General features: G+C 35.1%; 1 pseudogene; it reads left to right on the top strand.

Moving 5' to 3' along the window:
- Nucleotides 1-892: 892 nt before the first annotated feature.
- LOC125844480 (cyclin-D3-3-like) lies at nt 893-5,278 on the top strand (annotated as a pseudogene).
- Nucleotides 5,279-8,594: the final 3,316 nt, after the last annotated feature.

Raw genomic sequence — 8,594 nt, forward strand, 5'->3', positions numbered from 1 at the left:
TTCTTTACTTGATAACGATCGCTTATGCATCTTTAGGGAGGTATAATTTGAGCGTATCATATCCCTACCTGTTCCCCTCATTAATTAACTCTATTAGCTATATAAAACTAAACCGCCAAAAATTCCTATCATTCTTTCCAACTATCAAATCAACTCTCTTTATCTCTCTCTCTTTAAAAAACCCTTTCACTTCCCAATACCCTCTCTTCAGATCTCTTCGTTCTTTTCCCATTCAAACCCTCATTCTCCATTATCTCTCTACCAAGAACTTCACAAACCAACCCCAAATCATGACTTCACCCTCTGAAAATCTCAATCTTGCCATCATACCATATGAGTATCAAGAAAGTCAGTTTATCATGCCTGTCGTAATGTTCATCGACTCTTTCGAGGTAACACATCTTGCTTATACGCTTATAGAGGATGCTTCGATTTAGGGGGAAGATGAAAATCAGAGTTTGGTGACTGACAAACTGGATTCACATTGTAACGGGGAACAAGAATCGCCAAAGGAACAAGTACACACTACTTCTAGTGATGAAGACAACATTCCACTGGCAAAGATGATTCCTAAGAAACTCCGATCCCGACTTCATCAAGTTTCTGGTAAACCCACCACCGCTTTTGTTAAGGGGTCTCATGCAATGGCAACTCCGATTCGGGTCACTAGGGCAGTACAACATGATCTGGATGCAGCACTACTCACTAGGTCTACTAAGAAGACCCATGGAAAGAAACGTAAGTTTGTTCCTCCTGAAAATCCTATTAATATTCCTGATGATATCATTGTCACCAAAAAAATGGAAAAAGAAAAAGAATTGCGTCCAAGGAACATGTCACGGTGTCTAAATCAGTAAAGAAATCTAAGTACACTAATGATTCTGATGGGGATATGGTTGTGAGTGCTGAAACTCGTAAGGTTAGGATTCTGGCATTTAAGAAACGAAAGGTGATTAGGGGTAGGGTTGTTACTGGCATTGGAGGACATGAAATGTGTGAATTACTTGTACTGTTGCAGGCACAAGGTTGGGCTACTCAGTTTCTTCAGGGAAATAGACGACGTAAGATGGGTAGGAAAGAGACTAGGGAGTTTTACACAAATGCTATTGGGACTGCTTCTTCGATTTCCATCACAGTAGGGGGGGTTTCTTTTACTTTAGCTGCTAAAGTTTTGTCCTACATACTAGGTGTGCCAAATGTAGGATGGGGTCACTACGTCAAGCGCGCTTGGCCTCCTTTGGAAGGATTGCCATCAACTCTTGAGATATTGCCTAGATTTGCACATGATCCTATGCTTGAGGGGTACACTAGGGTAGATAAAGGANTTTGAGCTAGTTTTCAAGAAAAAGGAACATCGATTCCAAGTGAGCCTTCGGGCAAAGTTTTGAGTAATTATCTCAAATAAAGAAAGATGTGTTTAAAACACTTATGAGCTAAGTATTTTTGGGAGTAGTCTTGAGAACCGAATTGGGGATACGAGTTTATATCAACTCAACTCTCCATAAGAACCATGTAGCCAACATGGGATTTAACGGGTCATACTTTTTAGATGATCACGTAAGATTAAGCTAGTGGATCCACTTAGTAAAGTTAGCTTCCTATATCACGGCAAGGTATATGATGGTCCTTTGGGCAACGTGAGGTAAAACATTGTATCACCACTAGGGCTTATAGTAGTGATTGTCGGTTAAAGAATCTCCCACTAAAGTTATATTACTTTTATATAAGTAAAGTTGAGTTTGTTATCGTTTTATCCTTAACGAACTAAGTTGTTTACACTATTTTTACAAGCTTTATATATTGCATGTGTCTTATTGCTTTATATATTGAGTTCATTTAATCATGAGTTGAACAGAGCCAAGGTAAGAGTTCCATTGTACTCCTTCCATGCTTAAGTTGTGGTTTAGCTTTCTAGCTCGCATACTTGTATATTCAATGTACTGATGCCAGTTGGCCTGCATCTTATGACGATGTAGACACAGGCAGGTACCCAGGGTCAGTATTCAACACGCCGTTGATCCAGTTGAGCACTCCAGAGTTAGTGGTGAGCCTCTTTGTGTTCTGGAGGACTCGATTATGTTGTTCTTTTAGTTTTGTTTTATTAGGATGTTGCGGGGTCTGTCCCAACATCCATCTCAGTATTATAGAGGCTTCATAGACAGTCAGTCAGTCAGTTGGTTTTGAGTCTCTCATCTATGTATATATGTAAATATTCTATTTTGTGACTCGAGTTGCCTTTTTGGCCAGATTTTTGTTAGTTGGTTATTTAATAACCTTTCATTGCATTGAGTTATGCTGTCAAGTTATGTTTTTGCTGAGTTAAGAAAGCCAGGCCAAGGGTTCGCTTGGGGGCCAACAATGGTCTTCGAGTGTCGGCCACGTCCAGGGTATAGGCTCGGGGCGTGACATCCAGTCCTTCTGGGAGAAGCCAAGGCAAGTGAAATACTGCTCGGCCCGAAGAATCCAACCCTCTGGATCATTGCCACCACTGAATCGATCCAATACCACTATTGCCATTTGGAGTAAGAACAATGAAAGAACCAATGTAACAAACACTAAAATGGTTGTAGTGATTTTCTCAACTCAACAACCAAACAATAGAGAGAACAAACTAACAATTTTTTATTCATACGAAAACGAGCAATTACAATATAAAGAACTCGAACATAAATAGTAACTATAAAGAAGAAGGGATGAGGGAACTAAGAGAGAATTGGGGATGAGAACAAGGGTAGACCTAGGTTGTGTCTAGGGGGTTCACCCGAACCTCCTCGATCGAAAAATTACATTATATATATAGGGCAAATTCTGATTTTATGTGTACATATATTAAAATGAACCCCCTGAAAATAAGTGAGAAGGTTTAGGTCAATAATTAAGGGGTTCAGTAGTGGCTTTTACGTTGTGGGTTTGAATCACATGCGCAACAATTCCTCTTTTATTTTATTTTTTACCCTTTTTAATGCATGAAATTGGGCTCAACTTTTGGGCTTGGATCATCTTCTGTTTTTCATTATTTTCTTATTCTTCTTATATCTATTAGTCATTTTATTTCAACATAATTTTATGCATAACTCTTTAAAAATGATGAATTATATATAGGGAAAACTGTATGAACTAGCAAACTATTAATTCAAATTACATGCTATAGCCACAGTTTATTTTAATTGTAATTCGCAGCGAACATCCCCTTTTTTTGCCATCTGATTCGGTATACAATTAACTATTTTATACATTTCGGTATAAATGTATAAAATGCGTTTGTGTTTGTATAAAACGAGAGAAAAGTGTCAATACAAATACATATATTTTTGTCCTATACACTTATAATTATACAAATACAGATCTTATTATACAAATTACAATGTATAAATGGATTTATACAAAACTGAACAATTTGTATAAAATTGGATGTTTGTAGGGAATTATACAAATCAAAAGTTCCATAGCAAACATAAAAATTGTTATGGAGCGCAATTATGTAAACTATAGCTATAGCATACAAATTATGTTTGCTATATGTGAAAGTCGCTCTTATATATATAAAGATAAATTAGTTGTAATTGAATGAAGAAACTAAAAGTCGTCAATATCCTTTTAATAATGTATATTTAATAGAATTCATGGAATTTCCTTTCTATTTTTTCAATTCTATTATAGAGAGATGGAAATTAAACTTATTTGATTTATTCATCATTTTTTTCCAACAAGTGATGAATAACCTAGTATTAAACTACATGAACTAAAAAAATTTGACAATGCCATTTATTTATCTTCTGAATATGCATTATAATATTAGTAAATCTATTCTTACACACTTTTAGAGAATCTTGATAATTTTCCTAGTAATATATGTTTGAATGGATACTAATTTAAAAAAATTTAAAATGAAAAATATAGTAAAACATTACAAAATAAAAGTATAAAAAATACAAGAAATTTTAAGAATGTTCAATAGAGCAGGGTGGAAGTAGGAAGAAATACTTAAAGCGGTACGATAAGGTAATATAAATTTTGCGGGTTAAGGTAAATATTTTTCTTCTCCGCCTCGCTTTCTTTTTAATCCTTTAATTTTCATGTGTTTTAGGAATTAACTTATGTAATACAACTGATCCACTATTTTTTTAATCAACGTAGTTTTGTTCTTAATATCTTTGATTAGTTTGGTGTTAACTTTTATCAACCAATAAGATACCTTGTACAAAAAACATGTCGGGGTTACTACGCTCACCGCACACTTACATTACCACATGAGATTCTTTTTTAAATTTTGAACCCGCTGTAATTCATGGATCCGCCACTGGATGAGAAGTACAGTCTTTGGCTAAGAATAATCATAATTTGCAAAATAGTGAGGTTGAAACTCTGTTATCAAAGGAAAAAGTGTTATGGTTGTATTAATGATGGATGTATTTTGTTGATTAGGTATCAAATCCAAAGTATGTGTTTGAGGCAAACACTATTCAGAAAATAGAACTTCTGGTGTTGTCAACCCTCAAATGGAAAATGAATCCAGTGACACCACTTTCATTTATAGACCATATCATCATGAGATTTGGATTGATGACCAACATATATTCAGAGTTCCTGGGGAAATATGAAAACATCATTCTTTGTATCATCACTGGTGAGATATCTATCTGAAAAGTTAGTTTGAGACTTCTGGATGGGGGTAGTTTATTGATTATATATTCAATGATGCTGAATGCAGATTCTAGGCTTCTGCATTATTCCCCATTGTAATTGCAACTGCAACATTGTTTTATGTCATCAATGAGATTGAGCCTTGCAATGCAGTCGATTACCTTAATCAATTTATGGCTGTTCTTAAAGTTAGAAAGGTTTGCACTCTTTCACATTGAGTTTTATTTTTTGTAGTCGACCTGTTTGGGCTTCTTAGTAATACCTTATATTATTTGCTTAGCAATATCACTATGCCTATTTGGTTTGTGTGTCACTGAAGTTCTTGATCTTCAAACAGGACAGCACTGGAGCTAATGGGCATTCCTGGATCCAAAAATTTGCCAAACCCACAAGCGTAAACGGCAATCCATTCCAGGCACTCCCGATGGCGTTATTAATGCATATTTTAGTTGTGAAAGCTCTAATGATTCTTGTGTTGTGGCATCATCAGTTCATCCTTGCCAGAACCTCAGTATAAGAGAAGTAAACATAGGATCAACAAATTTTATTTGCTCCAGTAAGTTCTGTGTCTGGTTTTGGATCACAGTTCTTCACTGAGCTCACATCCTCTAGATTATCTGATTTGCAATGGTGATATATGAACATAGTTTTGGTGTGTCCTTTTAAAACACAATGCAGAATTATATAATGTTCTACCAAACAATTATATAATGTTGCATTATGTTTTCTGGACATGTGATGAAATCCATGTAATGGTTTAGATAGATTTAAACATGAAATAAACTATGTCTGATTCGGTATTGGAGGAAGAATGAGTAAAAGATATATCGGGAGATATTTTCCTTAAGTGCATCGATGCTGCTATTTGAAATTAATTTTTGAGTATTGTAACTATTGCCGATGAGTATGGATTCAAGATATGTATATGTATATATATATATATATATATAATATGCATTTTACGTGTTCTTTTCCACCCCTATTATGCTTTCTACCATATATTGCATACACCTATGCTTCAATTCCAAACAAGTTGTGGATACCTTTCATAGTACAACATATCACAATAGGTATAAAAAAGGGAAACCCATAGTGAAGAAAACAAAGCAATCAATAAGAAAACAGTAACAACCACATACTCATGTTGTTGTTGTTGTATTGGAGCATTTTTCTCGCTAGCACCTCTTGATTGTCGTTTCACTTGTAATCAACTTTCATTATTTTTGCTCACTTCTTTCTAATTTTTAGAGAATAATTTCTTCATGAAATACACTTTGTGCTTGTATCTCTTTAAATCTTCAATATTTTTGTCAATCATTCTCGGTCTAATTATTTTTTTCATATAACCATATGCCATAAAAATCTCATAAGTTTTAAAATGTGTTGTGCAGTTCTCCACAACTCTCTACAATTTCCTTATTTCTTTGCTAAATGAAAAGAGAAAAAACACCAATAGAGTCATGATAAGGTGATAAATACTCCTTCATATCGAAAATTGATTAGGAACCCAAACAAAAAAAAGTGAAGCCCCCCTGTAAGAAGCACAAGATCTGATCTAGTTGTTTTGAAGAATATCAAAGAGTCAAGTTGCATAGAACAGAATAGGTCGTATCAACATGTTCCAGCTAATCCAATTCTAACTGGGAAAAGGTTTTTGGAAATAAAAGTGGCTTATGGTTTATTAGGAGGAGTATTTCTCGTTGAGATAATGCTTTGAGGCGGTGAAAACAAAGTTGAGTTGAAGAAGACTTGCTGGAGTTCTGATCTATAAATAAGGGGTTATTTACATCAGAAAAATTTGCGCACTTACATAGAGAGAACATCAAAACACGATCAAAGAGGTTGAGAGAGTTTTGTACTTTATTTTGGGGAGTGCTACGAGGTTGAGAGAAAGGATTGTAAGGTTGTAGAGAGGAAGTTTTTGTTTACAATCAGAGTTGTGAGAGTAGGTATTGTTCTACAAGTTTAAGAACTTGAAGAACGTTAGAAGATATAAAACCTGGGGGTTTTGTGTCTTGGGGTAGATAGGAATTAGAGTTTATAATTCCTTAGGTTGCATTGCGTTGTAATCATTGTAGTATTTGAAGGTTTATAAATAATACAAAGAATTATACAAATTTGTTTATTGGTAAAACTTCAAATAAAAGGAACAAGCAGTTAGTACGTGTTCCTTTGAAGAATTCAGGAGGGTAGAATTCCAACAAGTGGTATCAGAGCAGGTTATCTTAATCAAGAGTCTAATAACTCAAGATAAAAAATCACTATGAGTTCTGCACCTCCTCTCGGACATGGTCAAGGACAACACATTAACAGACCACCCTTGTTCAACGGACAATATTATTCATGGTGGAAAGCTAGGATGGAAGACTTCATTCAAGCTGAAGACTATGAGTTATGGGTAAGAGTTACTGATGGACCTTTGATACCAACTATTAAAGACAGCGAAGGCAAAGATATTCCCAAGCCTAAGGCTCAATATGGAGATGCCGATTACAAGATGCTAAGGAAGAATGCCAAAGCTAAATGTATCTTGGTATGTGGACTAGGACCCGATGAATTCAATCGAATCTCTGCATGCACTTCTGCTAAACAAATCCGGGAGACGCTGTAAAACGTACATGAAGGTACTACTCAGGTTTGAAAGTTCAGGATCGCTAGACTAAGCAAGAAATATGAGTCCTTCAAGATGAAAATTGGAGAATCACTTCAGGATATGATTACTAGGTTCACTACCGTAATAAACGAACTAAACTCACTAGGAAAGATATACACTACAGAGGAACAAACAGACAAGATTCTCAGAACTCTACCAAGGTCATGGGAAATCAAAGTAACCACAATAAGGGAAGCAAAAGATCTAACAAATATGACTCTAGATGAATTGGTAGGAAACTTAAAAACCTACGAGATGAATGTTGAATGCACCAAAAGAAGTGACGGCAGTAAAGAAAAAAATCTTGCTCTCAAGGTCACTGATGAAAACGATGAATCAAATCTAGATGATGAAGATATAGCCTTGATAAGCAGGAACTTCAAGAAGTTCTTTAAAAAGGGTATGAATCTTGGAAAGAAATCTGCATCCACCAAGGAAAGAAACGCAGAAAAGAGTCAAATTGGTGGATGTTACAAATGGAGTAAAATTGATCATCAAATTAAAGACTGTCCAATATGGGAACTAGAATGGAAAAAGGAAAGGGCTGAAAAAGAAAAAAAGGAACTCGCCAATAAAAGGAAAGGGAAGGAAAGAGAGAACAATCATGCTATGTATGCTGGCTGGGGAATAAGTTCAGATGACGCTGATGAGGAAGAGGACATTGCTTTAATGGCCATAGAAGACTCAGAACAGGAATCTGATTCTGAAAACGAAGAAAATCAGGTAAATCTCTCTGATCTAAAGGACATATTAAGTTCATTCTCTAAGAAAAAACTTTCCTCATTCATGCTAACTCTCATAGGAACTATACAAGAATTAAGTAGTGAAAAGAGTAAACTGTTAAGTGCCATTACTAGATTAAAATTCGAGTATATCTATCTTGAAAAATCAAACAATGATCTAAAAGAGAAAAATAAACTCCTATCTGAAAATGTGAAACAAGTCGAGACTTATGACATATCATTAAAAGTTGAATCCTTGAACCAAAATATACTGGATAGAAGGAGTTCTTGTGAACAGGAAGTCATAAAAATAAAAAGAGAATTACTAGCAGAAAAGGAGAAATCCAGGAGAATCAGTTTTGAACTAGTTAAAACAAAAAAACAAGGTTAATCAAGCGAACAAATGGACAAAGTCGTCTATGATTGTGAAACAATTGGGAAAAAACACTAGGAACAATAGAGGTGGCATAGGATATGAAAAAGAATCGATCAAAGAATTCCCTACATTCTGCTCATTATGTGGAAAAACAGGCTATTTGAAGAATACCTGTCATAGAAACAAAGTTATTTCTAAC

This window comes from Solanum stenotomum, chromosome 11 (genome assembly GCF_019186545.1).
Source record: "Solanum stenotomum isolate F172 chromosome 11, ASM1918654v1, whole genome shotgun sequence".
Taxonomy (NCBI): Eukaryota; Viridiplantae; Streptophyta; class Magnoliopsida; order Solanales; family Solanaceae; genus Solanum; species Solanum stenotomum.